The following is an 18,013-nucleotide window of genomic DNA, read 5'->3' on the forward strand; positions in this document are numbered from 1 at the left end:
AGCCAGTATAGATGTTGAGCTTGGAGGAGTTGATGGCCTCCTTCATCTTCTTGTTGGAGGTGTTTGCTAAACTCAGCACCACCACAGATCAGAGGAACGTCCACTTGTCAGCTGGACACTGGAGTTTCTAGTGACCTGCAGGATCTTAGTTGTGGTGGCAGCAGGCCTGTTCCAAGAGCTTTGCTCACATTCCTGATCAGGCTCCATAATGGTTCTGGACCACTGAGTGATAGAAGCTGATCCTGGGGGTGGACTGTCTTTAGGGGGCTGAGGTGTCTGGTGGTCTTGGTGGACCCTCTGCATCTCAAGCTGAGACCACAGAGTCCTGTGTTCTTGAGTCATTGTCTATAGTCTCTGTTGTTGGAGAGCTCAGTGTGGTCCCTGATGGTCTAGTGGCTAGGATTTGGCGCTCTCACCGCCATGGCCTGAGTTCGATTCCCGGTCAGGGAATGAGTTAATTAGAGGTTGAGGGAGAGGTGATCAGGTGGTCCACATGATGGTGGAGGTGATGAAGTGTGAATCTATCATGGCTCCACTCTCACCCCCATTGTAGTGTTCTTGGTTCACTCTGCCATGACCCCATGTTGAAGGGTGACTGTCTCATTCAGGTCCAACCCTTTGTTAGACTCTATTAAGTCACTGACTCCAGCAAGGACAAACTCTGTAATCCTCCTTTGTAGCTTTGGCTCCTTGCAGCACAGAAAGTCCATTCACTGATGTAGGAACTGGAAAACTTAGAGCTCCGGTCCTTGGTTCCTTCCTCCATTGAGCAGAACAAACACAGAACAGAGAGCAGTTCCTCCTACAGTTCTCAGAAAGTCTGAGGGCACCAAAGAAAGGAGAGAAATGCAATCAATGTTGAATTCATTTACATTTCTTATATTTGATCAAAGATAGAACTTAATAAGCTGCCATCAACCTTGATGATCAACTCCTTCACTGTGTAGTTTAAAGTCCCTGGTTTGATTTGTGTCAGGACTTCAGAAGCTCCAATCCTCTCTAAGGTCCAGTGAGAGTGGAAGAGATTATAAATGAGAGAAGCAGGGCCCTCACTCAGAACTGAACCAGCTCAGTTGGGAGAGCCTTAGACTGAAGATCTAAAGGTCCCTGGTCCGATCCCAGGTTTCAGCAGAGGAGCAGCATTGACTTTACTTTCCAGTGGAGGAACTGCAGACATGAAGGAAACTAACATCTTGTCCTGTGCATTCTTGTGACATTCAGGACATTTTTGGAGCCTCTTGTTGGATTTTGCCACAGAGAATCAGAGCCAATCAAAAGCATGGTGGACTTCAACATGGAGGACTGAACAAGTCAAGAAAGCATCAGTTTGACCTTCACAGGTGTTTCTGTTCCTGTCTCAATGCTGTAGAAAGAGCCTGAGGAGCTCAGATGGTAGAGCATCAGACTTTTAATGTGAGGGTCCAGGGTTCAAGTCCCTGTTCAGGTGCTGTGGAGGTTTCAGTGTTTGACAACATGGTACTGGATGAAGTTTAGTGTTGAACAAACTGTCATCATCAAAAGTAGAAGTGTTCTTGTCTTGCCACTGTGAGACTGTTGCTAGGAAAGTGACCAATAATAATTTCATGTGGCATGCAATTAACAAAAGACCACAAATAACACTGGTCAAGTCATTTTATTTGTATTGCGCCAAATCACAACAAAAGTTCTCTCATGACTCTTTACTAGTAGAGCAGGTCTAGAACCAAACTCCTTCAATGAACCTCCACCCAACAGTTCTCCACCAGCAGCACATCCTGCAACAGCGGCGACAAAAAACTTCCTTTTAACAGACAGGAACGTCGAGCAGATCCAGGATCAGTGGGGACGGCCTTCTGCTTTGACCGGTTGGAGGGAAAGAGAGCAGGAGAGCGGGGCAGAGACAAAGACAGATAATGGAGGAAGACAGATATGCAGAAGGAAAGAGTGGGACAGAGATAAAGAGAGAGAGAAGTGAAGAGACTGATGAACAGACGGTGAGCAGGTGGAGCTACGGGTGGCAGCTTGAGCCTCTTCAGGTCTGCAGCCTCCTCCAGCAGCACCCACATCTGGGATGAGGGGAGCCTGAAGGCTCTGGAGAAGGAGACGAGTTAGTAATACATATGAGTATGATTTATGTATGACAAATATAGGAGGACAGAGAGGAGGAGAGAGAAGCCCAGTGCACCATGGGAGATCCCCCAGCAGTCTAAGCCTTTAGCAGCATATCTAAGGGCCAGCCTAAGCAGCCCAACTATAAGCCTGATCAAAAAGGAAGGTCTTTCGTCTGCTCTTATAGGTCAAGAGGGTGTCTGCATCCTGGACTGAAACTGTGAGACGGTTCCACAGGAGGGGAGCCTGATAGCTGAAGGCTCTGGCTCCATTCTACTTTTAGAACTCTAGGAACCACCAGTAACCCCGCATCCTGGGAGTGAAGGGTTCTAGCTGGATAATAGGGGACTAGGAGCTCTGTCAGGTATGAAGGAGCCTGACTGTTGAGGACTTGGATGGTAGAAGGAGAATTTTGAATTCTCTTCTAAATTTGACAGGGAGCCATGCAGAGAGGCCAGTACAGGAGAGACATGGTCTCTTCTACTAGTTCTAGTCAGGCAGCAGCATTTTGGACCAGCTGGAGAGTCTTTAGGGACCTCCTGGTGCAGCCTGATAGGAGGGAATTGCAGTAATCCAGCCTGGAAGTGACAAAGGCATGGACTAGTTTTCCTGCATCTTTTTGAGACAGGATGTGTCTGATCTCAGCAATGTTTCACAAATGAAAGAAAGCAGTCCTAGAAATTTGCTGAATGTGGGCATGAAAGGACAGATCCTGATCAAAGAGACCTCCTCGGTTCCTTCGGGTGGTGCTGGGGGCCAAGGTGATACCTTCCAGGGTACCTGTCTCATTAGATAAACTTGTAAAGTGTCATGAGATAACTTCTGTTGGGATTTGGCACAAAATAAATAAAATTGACTTGACGACTTTGAAGTTAGAATTAAATTTAAAGTAGAAAACTCTTCCCTCTTCAAACCTGTCACTCAGTGTTGTAAACTGTTTCTAACAAATTCTACTGTTCAACAGTTCAAGTGTTTCTAATGAAGCTGAATGTTCTCCTCTGCTTTCCTCAATTGGGTTTCTTTTATGTCCTCCTTAGATCAAAGACAGAATTCTAGCTACTGTCAAAGCCCTGATGACATCATCAGGAATTCTGACTTTGATCTGGAGACTCTTGCTTTAATCTGAATTTGATCTGACTAATGTTTTAGTTTAGGTTGCATGATACCGACCACCTCATTTCTCCTGATGGACTGGTGACCTGTCCAGGGTGAACCCTGCCTCTTGAACAATGTCACCTGGGATCACCCCCCCCCCCATGACCCTTAAAGGATAAGAATAGAAAGTGGATGGATGACTTCTCCAGTAACGTCCTGCTCTCATTGGTCTGTCTTCATTTTGACTCCTCCCACTGCCACAATGTCCAGCCTTTATACTCTTGGTGACTGGGGCCCTGGTTGCTGCAGGCCTCAACACCAGCCTGTGGTTGTGAGCAGGGCAGAACAGAACTGACAGTATCTCCCATGCAGGACCTGGGTCAGCGCCTGGTGCCAGCTGGGGCACCGCTTTAACCTGGACGCCCTGGAAGATCTTCTCCAGGAACTCGCCTTTTTCAATCGAAACAGCGTGAAACTACAAGTAAAGAATTAAAATTATTTAATTCACAATGAGGCCTCTGTCATAAAACAAAATGAACAACTGACCACCTCACCATGACTTCACTCTGATAACCAGGAAGTAACCTGGTAGTCAGAGCAGCAGTGCTCAGGTCTGTGGACTCACAGGAGGATTCTTCTTCTGGTCACAGGTTTGAAGACATCAGTGGAAGAGAGAGGAGAGGCTGTGAGAAACCTGCCACACCTCTCCAGTGACCTGGGACATGATGGCAGTGGTGGGATTTGAACCCACGCCTCCTCAGAGACTGGAGCCTAAATCCAGCGCCTTAGACCGCTCGGCCACACTACCTCACTGAGCTGTTCTCTGAGTTGGTCTGCTAAAGGCATGTTGAAGAGGAAGTAACATCATGATATCAAACTTATTCTGAAGGGGGACCCCTTCCCTCCACGGTCACAGGAAGTGACAACAGCGCTGCTAGAAGCAGGAAAGAAATGGTAAAAGGACTCAGTTTGTACAGAGCCTTTCTACCTCAGCAGCACTCAAGGAGCTGAACAATGTCCTCTCATTCACACACACTCACACACTGATGCTGAAGGCTGCCATGCAAGGAGCCAATCTACTCATCAGAAGTATTTGGGGGTTCAGTATCTCACTCAAGGACACTTTGACATGGTCACCAGGGGTAGTGAGGATGGAACTGGACCCTGGTATCTGCAACGACTCCATCAACTCCTAATCTAGCAGCTCTGCTGGGTCCAACTATTTTACAGAACATTTGACAGACCTGTGGAGCAGTGAGGACACACATGAGTTGATCACATGATCCACTGAAGCACCATTTTACCTGCCACTGAGGTCACCAACATGAGCTGGAGTTGGGACTCTTGAACTGAACCTGGTATCACAGCGACACCTACTGCTGCAAAATGGAACAGCAACATTGAACCAAGTACAGGATTGGAGGGAGACTGATGGTCGCTGTTTGGGTTTTTGAAGAACAAGGAGGGCGTGGGTTCAAGCTGGATTCTCAGAGACGATTTCCCCAACCTCTTTATTGGCATCTACACTGTCATCCAGTCATGTGACTGAAGTCATCCAGTCATGTGACTGAAGTCATCCATTCATGTCAGTGATGTCACTCTGCAGGACTGTCATTGCCGTCTCATTCCAGAAAAGAATCCAGACTCCACCTGTGGCTCCATGATAACTGAGGGACCTCTGGTTGGAGGCTGGACGATGATGCAGCAAGAACAAATACCAGTGCCAACCAGATCAACTTAATGGCAGTTTTTGTAGTGATTTGATGCCTCATGAGGAGAAAATTTGGGCACAAATGTTGGACAAGAGTGTTTGTGGAGGGGTGTTTTTGTTGTTGTTGCAGTGTTGTAAGTCACTGTACCTGCAGCTAAAAGATTGAACTTTCTCCAAATGTCCTCAAGATGGTTTCCAATGACATCAGTTGTCACAAGAGGAAGCCTGCATGTAAACACACTCATGAGGAGAACACACACTTGAGAGACATTTGTCTTGCAAAAACTTCCCAGATCAGGAAAACATGAAACAACACAACAGAAAAATGTCCTTTGTCCATTCTGTGTTGGTGTGACTCAAACTGCGTAGATAATGCAATTTATCATGGTCGTTCAGACCCAACTTGGAGGTTCTGGTTTAAGAAAGCGTTTTTCAGATAATGCAGCAGGAAATGAACTCAGTTAACCTGACATAATGGAGCCATCATTGGATATGACGGTGAGAGGGCTGATCTTATTTTCTCTGAGGTCACCATGGAAAGATCCACCTGGTACCACTTACTGATCTTTATATTGACGTATTGATCACTGATCAAACACTGAATTATCTTTGAGTGTCTTCAGACTATCTTACACGAGTGTATGTTATTGTTCCGATGGTTTCTCTTCCTGGTTCCTGTCAATACATGTGCAGCTGTCAAGTCTTTAATCACTTGTTGGTGCAGCCTGATAATAAAGAATTACAAAAGTCCAGCCTAGATGGAACTCATACATGGAGTTTTAGACAACTGCTGGCCTTCATCCAGCTTTATTGATAAATATAATTGAGTATCATCTGTGTAACAATGGAAATTTATGGACTGTTTCCCAATAATATGACCTAAAGGAAGCATACATAAAGTGAAGAGTATTGGCCCCAGCACTGAACCTTGAGGAACACCGTGTTTAACTTTGGTTTGTATAGAAGATTTATCATTAACGTCTACAAACTGAAATCAACCTGATGAATACGATTGAAACCACTTTAATGTTCCCTGAATGCACAGTTTAATCGTAATAATGGTACACTTCAGAATTAACAGCAGCACATATACATTTGTTGTGTATGTACACTGAACTTGAACAGTCCGTTGTCCCAATGGAGGCAAGTGAGAGTGAGGCCTGCAGCCAGACTACAAGGTCGGCTACAAGAAGGAGTTCTCCTGGAGAATAAACAATGGGGCAGCCGATAAGGAAGCTGTGGGTTTGGGCGGAGGAGCACACATTCCAATCTGTCTTCTCTTTCAGTCCAATCCAAATTGTAAAGTTAAATTTCTGGTCTTCAACATCACTCTCCTCTTTGCAGAGCGGCCAACTGCTCCGAGATGGTTTCCATCTTGGGTTTCAGTTCAAGAGTCTGTTGTTGCCCCGCTCTGCCAACCTCAGTCATTGCGTTGTCAATGACTGAGGTTGTGTGAGCTGCACATCACATCAAGTGTTGATGCCCACCAAGGGGTGTCTTTTTAAAAAGAGGAATATTACGCCTCCATTTCACACAGACGAGACGGCAAATTTGGCACATTTTCTGTCTAAAAAGGGCTGGAGAGAGATGGAGGTGAGGGAGGAGAGGAGACAGAGAGGTGGGGAAGAGAAGAGAGAGAGACCAGACATTATGTTTGCTGCTCCATTTTGATTGTTGCTCTCCAGCTTCAGCTCAATAAAAACCTCTTCATCACATCAGTCCCATGTGGAGCTGCGTTGTTCCAACAACACTGAGCTCTCAGCTCATAGCAGTTCTACAATAAAGGTTCCAACACAACGTTCCATTGATCCATGAACAAAGCAGGCAGTGAGACCATGATGATGTCACATCTGTCCACTGTCCAGATGTCAGAGCTGAAAATGATAGGATGCCATGTTCCCTTCAACAACAGTCCAGCAGAAAGCCACCATGAAGACCTGAGGAGGAGCAAGGCAGCTCACCACAGTCAGGAACTCCCAGTCACCTCAACAAGGTTTCTGTCCACTCACGTTCAACCAGACCAGCAGATCACCTGCATCCCCACTGCCTCACCACCAGAGGGCAGTAGAACATCAACCATAGAGGCTCCCACTGAGGAATGAACACCACCAGCAGCAGACAGCTCTCCCTCCCTGACAGCATTTAAAGGAGATGAATGATGGATCATCAAACTCCACCATTCACTGTGACTCAGGGCCGCTCCCTCTGCTTTGACTCTCTTTGATTGTTTGTCTTTGTTTTATTCAATCAAGTTGTTCCTCCTCTCTCTCTTCTTGCTGCTCTACCCCCCCCCCCATGTGATGTCTACTACCTCCTCCTCCTTGATGACACTCATTGTGAGGTCTCTTCATCAGCCCTCCTCTGCTTTCTGAGCCACAAACAGTTTTTCTGAGTCGCTAAAACCCCAAACTCCATCTTGAACCCAGACTCTCAGAAGCCTGACCACATTTACTGAACTGGTCCCTCTTTGGTGAAACCATCACCACGTTTCTGAAGGCTCTGAATGTCCTGATGCTGATGTCATTCTGCTTCCTCTGACACAGGCAGGTTTGGTCCGTTCTGGCACTGTGACATCAAAGACTAAATTCTGAGATCAAGAAGAACATTTACAAAACATGAACAAAACTTGATGACAGAATTCTTTGTCCTCCTCCATCACAGCGATGCCATCGATGGTCCGTTACTGTTGCAGTGCAGTAACATCATGAGTTGTGTCAAACCATCTCTGTCAGCTCTGCGAGTGTCTGGAGTGACGTCTCCAAGGACACTTGCTGCCAGGACTACAGAGTAAACATCAACATCTGTTTGCATCTGGCTTCAACTGTACTTTTCCTCTAGGTTCAACTTTGCTAGGTTACAGTGACTTGTGTACAGAGTAGTGACTTGATCAGCTGGTGGTGATGATGTAGCTTTAGGATGCTAACACAGTTGTTACTCAGGGCACCGCTGGTTGTAATTTAGAGTCCAATGAGAAACGCTCAGTCTCAGGTTCCAGCTTGTCAGTGAGTTCTTTGAGGGTCAGAGACTTACATACAAATATAAAAACCAGTTGAAACACTTCCTGGAATTTTAAGAGGATTGAATACAAACAAGGAAGCACGTAAGACAGAGGAATAATACCAGTAAAGCAATGAAGGCACATGGAGGATCAGACATGAATCATAAGATTTATCTGAGACTCAAGTGGACGGCAAAGGTAGCAGGTGAGAAGGTGTTCAGGATGAAGGGTCAGTGACCTCCAAACAAAGAAAACTCCTGAATGGAGGTTGAGCAGAGTCTGAGGAGTCAGGTGGAGCTGGCAGTGAGACAGGAGTTGAGGCCTGAACAGATGCAGCACTGGTCTTTGTTACTGTGACAGCACGACAACCAACAGGACCTGCTTACGTTCTCAGCTGGATTGTTCTCATCAATGTACGGAACCTCTCCAACGAACTGGTGGGGGGACGGCCTACCAAGCCTCCATCTCAACGACCGTGGCTCCCACTGGGATCCGCGATGCTCTTCTCAGGCACAAGGGGGCTTCTCTCCACTGGTCAGGATGTAGATTCAAGGCTCACGGGAGGTCAACAGTATTGTGACCGTGAAAAGGGGGAGAGGAGAAGTTCTGTTTAAAGTTAAAGAACAAAGAAACAAAAAAGTAAGCAGAAGAGAAAGAAAAGGGGAGAGACGGACCAGCAGCTGGAGGAGCTCATGGAAAAATAAGAAGCGCTGAAGAGCCTGAACCCAACCCAACTGTAACGGATGGTGTCGTGACTATTATAATAAACTGGTCCGCCGTGAGGGTGACCTTTGACCTGTGTGGGGCTGCTGGCCAATCAGCACCCTTTGCCGTCCTCAGTACTTCTCAGATATTCCTGTATTAAACGGGTCAACAGAGGGCAGTCATGCATCCCTCAGATCCTCCAGAGCAGGGGTTTTCAGTTAAAATTCTCCTGGGTCCAGTTTTCAAACCTCTTCAAGCTTGGGTCTGGAGGCCTAGCACAGTTTTTCATGACTGCTGATTTCAGTGATGGGCCCACGCCTGCATGTTAGCCAGCAGTCGAGCTGTGCTTTATGATCCAGGGGCATCTTTAGCCGATGGAGGTAGACTTTAAGCCTGTTGTATCAGTGTCTGTTTGGTCAACAATGAACTTTCAGATCGAATGAAGTCGCCGGCATTTCAATAATAGTTCAGTCGTATTTATTGTCTGCTTTTTTTCCACATGAACCTTAAACCTATTGTCCAGCAGGGGGCAACATAAAGAGAAGAGTGAAATGAAAATGGATTCAAAAATACTCAGAATTTACTGGCATTTGACTGCACGTATATGACTATGTGAGTGTGTGTGTGTGTGTGTGTGTGTGTGTGTGTGTTTTGAAGACGACTTCTTGACTCCATTTTTGTTGTCACTCTTCTCTTAATGTTCAGTTTCACTCATTAAAATGAAGCAGCTTTGACGTGTTTACTTCTCTTGTACGTCAACAACTTTGGTCTTTAAGCTCCTGACAAACACACCACACGTCACTCACTCTATAGATTAAATCTGCTGATAACACAAAACACGTGACCTTGTGACCCTGCATGACGTTTTGCTCCAACTTTCCAGAACTAATAGGAGGAACAGCATGGATCGTTCTGAGCAAGAACTCTGACATCACCATCGTCATGAACAAGAAGGCAGTCGGACTCAACTTCAACAAATCTGAAATGTCCCCTTAAGCTCCTGCTACTTTGAACTGATGCCTAAACCTTCAGTTTCCATTCATCACTCAGAACCTCTCACAACCCCAGAAGAACAAGCAAAGGTTTGGAGCAGTAAAGCCTTCAATAATGACATCATCATGTTTGAGGGTTTCCTTCCCTCAAACTGTTTCTACCAACAAGACAGAATCCTGGAAATATTTCAGGTGTTGACCTCCCAGCAGCCTGAAGGTCAACCTGCATTATCTGTTATGTTGCTGAGCAGAGGAAGGAGCTCAATGGTAGAGCGCTAGCTTAGCATGTGAGAGGTGGTGGGATCGGTGCCCTCGTTCTCCAGAAGACTTCAGCTTGTTCTGTTGTTGAGCTCTGATGAAACCACTGACTTTGAACCACACACAAAGTGAAGGAGTGACTTAAGATTGATGGCACCTGAGGAACTTCTAGGTTTCCTAAAATCAACTGGAAATTCATTCACCAGTTAAACAGTGACTCTACCAGAGGGGGTGTAGCTCAGTGGTAGAGCGCATGCTGAGCATGTGTGAGGCCCTGGGTTCAATCCCCGGCATCTCCAGCTGGTCCTTTGGAGCCTTCATCTTGTCAGCTAAAGTGATCCTTAAATGTGACAACAGTCGATTCACTATCAGAAGACATCTTCTCCATGTTCAAGGTGGGTGAACTTTCCACAAATATTCAAAATTACTTTTGAAAATGAAAACATAGATCAAACCTGCCCTGTCAATCACCCACAATGGGCGGATCGTCCCACTCCCTATCAGGTTCCCCACTCCGCGACCCAGGAGGCTCCCTCTCCCTATCAGGACTAGAAATCCATTGGGGTCTCCCTGCTCAGGTAGGAGTCCTGCCCACAACGTTAAGCTGTTGATGTTCTAGAGGAGACAACATGTGATCTTTGTTAGATCCACCAGTCAAAGGTTTTCTTTAAAGGCTGTAGCAGCTGAGAATGAGGGATTAATAACCATCTTAGTGAGGACATTTTGAAACATGATGACATTTTATTGACTTGTAGCACTGCAAAAATCATCCCCCCTCCAAAAACCCTCTTCTCCAACTCTGTACTCAAGTTGTCTCCTCATCAGGCACCACAGGATCCAGGACGTTCAGTCAAAAAAATCATAAGTGATTTCAAAAATGGCCATCAGACACAAAATAAGACTTCAAACAGGTTTACAACTTTATTTGATGTTGACACATTTTGTCCATTTTGCCTCCACACTGTCCTTCATCACAGCATTTAACATCAGGACTGCTCCCAGATCAGCTCCATGACCTCATCCCTGCACCAGAGTACCGCCCAAGTTTATCAAGGATGGCCAACATGAGAGGGTCTAGATTCACCTCCATCTTTGGAGGCTGTTGAATTTCCTCCTGAGGACCGTCAGGCTGTTTCCTTACTTTGCTGTGACCCAACAGCAGACAGCAACAAGGACTGTGGTGCACTTGGTAAAACCACCATCTGGAGTCTGGACCAAGATGCTGATGTGATCCTTTGATGAGTTTAGAATCAGTCAGAGATCAAAGACTGAAGCAGGAGATCAATGCTCAGAACCCAGAGATCAAACACAGAATTCCGACATCAAACACAGAATTCAGAGATCAAAGACAGAATTCAACGATCAATCAATGTGAGGAACCAGCGTCTCATGTGAAGATGCTTCTGAACTCATGAAGTGAAATCCTACCATTTAGAGATGAATGAGTCCAACTGGGACTGGCGACCTGTCCAGGGTTTACCCCGCCTCTTGCCCGTAGATGCTGGGATAGGCTCCAGCCCCCCCGCGACCCTTAATAGTAAGGAATAAGCGGAAGATGACGATGGACGATGGATGGAGTCCAACTGGACCTGAACAGGAGAGAAATAAAGGAGTTGTTATGTAATTGTTATTGATTTCCAGGCCAGGTGAGGGTTGGATTTTGTTCGTTCATGTTGAAGTGAACTGACAGTGGGACTGTGGACCTGGGCTGAAGTCCAGCTCACTGCTGGTTTAATAAAACCACCTGATTGTTTTTCCTATCAGCTCTGATCTGATGGAAGAAACAAAAAGCCAAACTTCATTCGTCCGTGTCCAAACTCCAAGTCTGTTGATGTGCAGCACTCCAGTTATTTGTTTCTTTCCAGACAGAAGCAGGTTGGTGGAGGAATAAAACCTCAACAGTGAACAAACAGCAATGAGAGAAGTGAATCCTGCACTCAGAGAAGTTGTGTCTGCACTCGCCAACCAGGAAACGCGTCTATCTTCTGTGTGACTGAGGCAGCTGCTCAGAGCTGCGTTTCTCAGCTGTGTGGGGGCGGGACTCTGTGTGTGATTGACAGGTCAACTGTCTGCCAGACAATGTTGTGGGGCACAAACACAAAATGCGAGGTGCCATTTCCATTCTGGGTCAATCAGCTCTGGGACCGTTTTGTCTTTTGAATGCGGGTAGCAGCTTGTAAAAATGCCCCGGCTCAACCACCAGACCTCTGTGTACACTGTCAAGAAAAAAAACTAGAAAAAAAACAGTAAAAAGTCAGTCAGCAGAGTTTCCAGACGAATACCGTCAAATTACAGTAATGAACTGTTCCACAAAATTACATGGAAGAAACTGTAAAAATACACAGCAGGTTTCACAGTCCCAACTAATTAAATTACAGTGCATTTAGTGTTGATAAATGTGCATTCAACTGCAGGAAAACAGGCCCATCATGGAAAAACACATGAAGAACAAGGACCTTTCAGGTTCTTCTCTAAGTTCAGGGCTCTTACTGGTTCATTTATGAAACAAACCAGTCTATGAGCAGGAATTTCCCATTAAAAAGTTCATTTGACAGTGGAAAAGCAAGCATAGTGCATCAAAATAGCCAAGTTTAAGGTCAATCACTGTCAATTGAAGCTATTTAGTTGTTACTTTATGAAACTGAGCCAACTTTCTACAGTGATTTCCTGTTAGATTCTGGTTTCTCCAAGTATAAAAACTACAACCATGTATAAACACAGAATCTGTACTTGGAACAATAGAGAATTTCTACATATTTACAGTATCAGTCCATCACTTTAGAGGATTGGAATGGTAAAAAAATCATTGGACAATGGAAATCATTTATCCTTTAACGAAACAACTTCAGTGCAGAGTTGATAACTGCACTTCAAACTTTGAACTGGTGTCCACATCAATGTGGAATTTGAGGAGGCCACAGCCACCAAATTTCCCAGAGTTCTTGACTATTTGCAGTCTCTTCCCTTGGAGAAGTCAAGTGGAACTACAAGACAAGGAGCAGAAATCCAAGCTGCTGGTGGACCACGTGGTGCTGTGTTGATGCTACTTTCCCACTCAAAGGGGATCGTGCAGGAATGTTCCACACGGTTGACCAAACTTCCATTGCAGAAGAGATTCAGGCAGTTCCACCCACGCCATGCATCCTTGTATGCTGTAAGTGTGAGGCAATACAATACAGTATGTTTCAGTGACATACATTTAGACAGAAGACCTGGTTTATTGGGTGATGCTTATTGACATGCCAATTGGATTGTGGTGCCAATATGGCTGACTTGGTCGGTGTAAATCTTATCATCAATAAACAAAGTACACACAAATGTTCAAATTACTTTTCTAGACTTTAGTCCCCAAAGGAATTTCAGGCACCTGAAAGTGACTTTCATAAATCTGTGTGTGTGTGTACAGTACATGTCCCCAAAATGGACATTAAAATTATTGGTCCCCAATCTCAAGGATAAAATGATGCTCCAGTGATGTAGTGAGAGTTGCTACAAACCTCAAAATGATGCTGTCAATAATACAGTAAGACTTGCGACTAAGATCAAAATAATGCTAAAGTGATGTAATGAGAGTTTCTTCTCAACTAAGAAATGATGCTCCAGTGATGTAGTGAGAGTTGCTAAAGACCTCAAAATGATGCTACAGTGATGTAATGAGAGTTGCTACGATCCTAAAAATGATGCTGTCAGTGATGTAGTGAGAGTTGCTACTAACCTCAAAATGATGCTAAAGTGATGTAATGAGAGTTGCTACTAATCTCAAAATGATGCTACATTGATGTAGTGATAGTTGCTAAAAATCTCAAAATAAGGCTACAGTGATTGGTTAGAGTTGCTAAAAACCTAAGAAATGATGCTACAGTGATGTGGTGAGAGTTGCTACTAATCTCAAAATGATGCTAAACTGATGTGGTGAGAGTTGCTACTAATCTCAAAATGATGCGACAGTGATGTAGTGAGAGTTGCTACGTACCTCAAAATGATGCTACAGTGATGCAATGACAGTTTCTAATAACCTAAGAAATGAAGCGACAGTGATGTAGTGAGAGTTGCGACTAACCTAAGAAATGATACAACAGTAATGTGGTGAGAGTTGCTACGAACCTCAAAATGATGCTGACTATGATGTAATTACAGTTGCTACTAACCTCAAAATGATGCTTAGAGTGATGTAATGACAGTTGCTAAAAACCTAAGAAATGATGCTAACAGTGATGTAGTGAGAGTTGCGACTAACCTCAAAATGATGCTTATAGTGATGTCGTGAGAGTTGCTATTAAACTCAAAATGATGCTAAAGTGATGTAATGAGAGTTGCTAAAAACCTCAAAATGATGCTCCAGTGATGTAGTGAGTTGCTTAAAACCTCAAAATGATGATACAGTGATGGAGTGAGAGTTGCTAAAAATCTCAAAATGATGCTGACAGTAATGTAGCGAGAGTTGCGACTAACCTCAAAATGATGCTTATAGTGATGTCGTGAGAGTTGCTATTAAACTAAAAATGATGCTAAAGTGATGTAATGAGAGCTGCTAGAAACCTCTAAATGATGCTACAGTGATGTAGTGAGAGTTGCTACTAATCTCAAAATGATGCTTCAGTGATGTCATGAGAGTTGCTACATATTTCAAAATGATGCTAAAGTGATGTAATGACAGTTGCTAAAAACCTAAGAAATTATGCTACAGTGATGTAGTGAGAGTTGCTACTATGCTAAAAATGATGCTGACAGTGATGTAGTGAGAGTTGCTTCGAACCTCAAAATGATGCTCCAGTGATGCAGTAAGAGTTGCTTAAAATCTCAAAATGATGCGACAGTGATGTGGTGAGAGTTTCTTAAAAAACTCAAAATGATGCTACAGTGATGTAGTGAGAGTTGCTAAGATCCTCAAAATGATGCTACAGTAATGTATTAGGTTTCTAAAAACATCAAAATGATGCTGACAGTAATGTAGTGAGAGTTGCTACGAATCACAAAATGATGCTGCAGTGATATAATGAGAGTTGCTACAAACCTAAGAAATGATGCTACAGTATTGTAGTGAGAGTTTCTACGAACCTCAAAATGATGCTACAGTAATGTAGTGAGAGTTGCTACGAACCTCAAAATGATGCTACAGTGATGTAGTGAGAGTTGCTACGATCCTCAAAATGATGCTACAGTAATTTATTAGGTTTCTAAAAACCTCAAAATGATGCTACAGTAATGAAGTGAGAGTTGCTACGAACCTAAAAATGATGCTGACAGTCATGAAGTGAGATTTGCTACTATCCTCAAAATGATGCTACAGTGATGTAGGAAGAGTTGCTAAAAATCTCAAAATGATGCTTCAAGTGATGTGGTGAGAGTTGCTAAAAACCTCAAAATGATGCGAAAGTGATGAATTGAGAGTTGCTACGAACCTAAAAATGATGCTGACAGTCATGAAGTGAGAATTGCTACTATCCTCAAAATGATGCTACAGTAATGTAGTAAAAGTTGCTAAAAATCTCAAAATGATGCTGACAGTAATGTAGTTAGAGTTGTTACGAACCTCAAAATGATGCTACAGTAATGTAGTGAGAGTTGCTACGATCCTCAAAATGATGCTACAGTAATGAAGTAGGAGTTGCTAAAAATCTAAAAATGATGCTGTAAGTAATGTAGTGAGACTTGCTACGAACCTCAATAATGCTACAGTAATGTTGTAAGTGTTGCTAAAAATCTCAAAATGATGCTAAAGTGATGTGGTGAGAGGTGCTAAAATCTTCAAAATGATGCTACAGTGATGTAGTGAGAGTTGCCACGAACCTCAAAATGATGTGACAGAAATGTGGTGAGAGTGACTAAGAACCTCAAAATGATGCTACAGTAATGTAGTGAGACTTGCTACGATCCTCAAAATGATGCTACAGTTATGTAGTGAGAGTTGCTATGAACCTCAAAATGATGCTACAGTAATGTAAAAAGAGTTGCTAAAAATCTCAAAATGATGCTAAAGTGATGTGGTGAGAGTTGCAAAAAAATTAAAAATGATGCTGCAGTGATGTATTTAGTGTTGGTAAAAAACTCAAAATGATGCTCCAGTGATGTAGTGAGAGTTTCTACTAATCTAAGAAATTATGCTAAAGTGATGTAGTAAGAGTTGCTAAAAATCTCAAAATGATGCTATAGTGATGTGGTGAGACTTGCTAAAAACCTCAAAATGATGCTACAGTAATGTATTAAGTTGCTAAAAACCTCAAAATGTTGCTACAGTGATGTGGTGAGACTTTCTTAAAATCTTAAAAAGATGCGACAGTGATGTGGTGAGAGTTGCTACTATCCTCCAAATGATGCTACAGTGAAGTAGTGAAAGTTGCTAAAAACCTCAAAATGCTGCTACAGTGATGTCAGAAGAGTTGCTAAAAATCTCAAAATGATGGAAAAGTGATGTGGCGAGAGTTGCTAAAATCCTCACAATGATGCTGTCAGTAATGTAGTGACAGTTGCTACGAACCTAAAAATGATGCTCCAGTGATGTAGTGAGAGTTGCTACTAATCTAAGAAATGATTCTACAGTGATGTGGTGAGAGTTGCTAAAAATCTCAAAATGATGCTTCAGTGATGTGGTGAGAGTTGCTAAAAATCTCAAAATGATGCTAAAGTGATGTGATGAGAGTTGCTAAAAATCTCAAAATGATGCTGTCAGTCATGTAGTGAGAGTTGCTACGAACCTCAAAATGATGCTCCAGTGATGTCGTGAGAGTTGCTACGAACCTCAAAATGATGCTAAAGTAATGTGATGAGAGTTGCTAAAAATCTAAAAATGATGCTGTAAGTAATGTAGTGAGACTTGCTACGAACCTCAATAATGCTACAGTAATGTTGTAAGTGTTGCTAAAAATCTCAAAATGTTGCTAAAGTGATGTGGTGAGAGTTGCTAAAATCCTCAAAATGATGCTACAGTAATGTATTAAGTTGCTAAAAACCTCAAAATGATGCTACAGTGATGAAGTGAGAGTTGCTACGAACCTCAAAATGATGCTACAGTTATGTAGTGAGAGTTGCTACGAACCTCAAAATGATGCTACAGTAATGTAGTAAGAGTTGCTAAAAATCTCAAAATGATGCTCAAGTGATGTGGTGAAAGTTGCAAAAAAATTAAAAATGATGCTGTCAGTAATGTAGTGAGAGTTGCTACAACCTCCAAATGATGCTGCAGTGATGTAGTGAGAGTTGCTACTATCCTCCAAATGATGCTAAAGTGATGTAGGAAGAGTTGCTAAAAATCTCAAAATGATTCTCCAGTGATATCGTGAGAGTTGCTACGAACCTCAAAATGAAGCTCCAGTGATGCAGTAAGAGTTGCTTAAAACCTTTAAAAATGATGCTCCAGTGATGTAGTGAGAGTTGCTACTATCCTCCAAATGATGCTACAGTGATGTAGTGAGAGTTGCTTAAAATCTCAAAATGATGTGACAGTGATGTGGTGAGAGTTGCTAAAAACCTCAAAATGATGCAAAAGTGATGAATTGACAGTTGCTACGAACCTAAAAATGATGCTCCAGTAATGAAGTGATAGTTGCTACGAACCTATAAATGATGCTAGAGTGATGTGGTAAGAGTTGCTTTAAACCTCAAAATGATTCCACAGTCATGTAGTGAGAGTTGCTTAAAACGTTAAAATGATGCTGACAGTTATGAAGTGAGAGTTGCGACTAACCTCAAAATGATGCTCTTTTGATGGAATTAGAGTTGCTAGAAACCTAAAAAATGATGCTACAGTAATGTATTAAGTTGCTAAAAACCTCAAAATGATGCTACAGTGATGTAGTGAGAGTTGCTAAAAACCTCAAAATGATGCTACAGTGATGTAGTGAGAGTTGCTACGAACCTCAAAATGATGCTACAGTTATGTAGTGAGAGTTGCTACTAACCTCAATAATGCTACAGTAAGGTTGTAAGTGTTGCTAAAAATCTCAAAATGATGCTAAAGTGATGTGGTGAGAGTTGCTAAAATCTTCAAAATGATGCTACAGTGATGTAGTGAGAGTTGCCACGAACCTCAAAATGATGTGACAGAAATGTGGTGAGAGTGACTAAGAACCTCAAAATGATGCTACAGTAATGTCGTGAGAGTTGCTACGATCCTCAAAATGATGCTACAGTTATGTAGTGAGAGTTGCTATGAACCTCAAAATGATG

At 43.2% G+C, this 18,013-nt stretch overlaps 2 non-coding genes across 2 annotated transcripts; one reads left to right on the forward strand and one right to left on the reverse strand.

The window, feature by feature from the left end:
* Positions 1–3,909: 3,909 nt before the first annotated feature.
* Positions 3,910–3,991, reverse strand: trnal-uag (transfer RNA leucine (anticodon UAG)). Its single transcript has one exon. It is a non-coding gene; the product is annotated as a tRNA-Leu (tRNA).
* Positions 3,992–10,074: 6,083 nt separating this feature from the next.
* trnaa-agc (transfer RNA alanine (anticodon AGC)) lies at positions 10,075–10,146 on the forward strand. The gene has a single exon. It is a non-coding gene; the product is annotated as a tRNA-Ala (tRNA).
* The last annotated feature ends 7,867 nt before the right edge of the window (positions 10,147–18,013 follow it).

Source organism: Aulostomus chinensis, chromosome 1 (genome assembly GCF_037954235.1).
Source record: "Aulostomus chinensis isolate RoL2024-O1b breed Wild chromosome 1, RoL_Achi_v1.0, whole genome shotgun sequence".
NCBI lineage: Eukaryota > Metazoa > Chordata > Actinopteri > Syngnathiformes > Aulostomidae > Aulostomus > Aulostomus chinensis.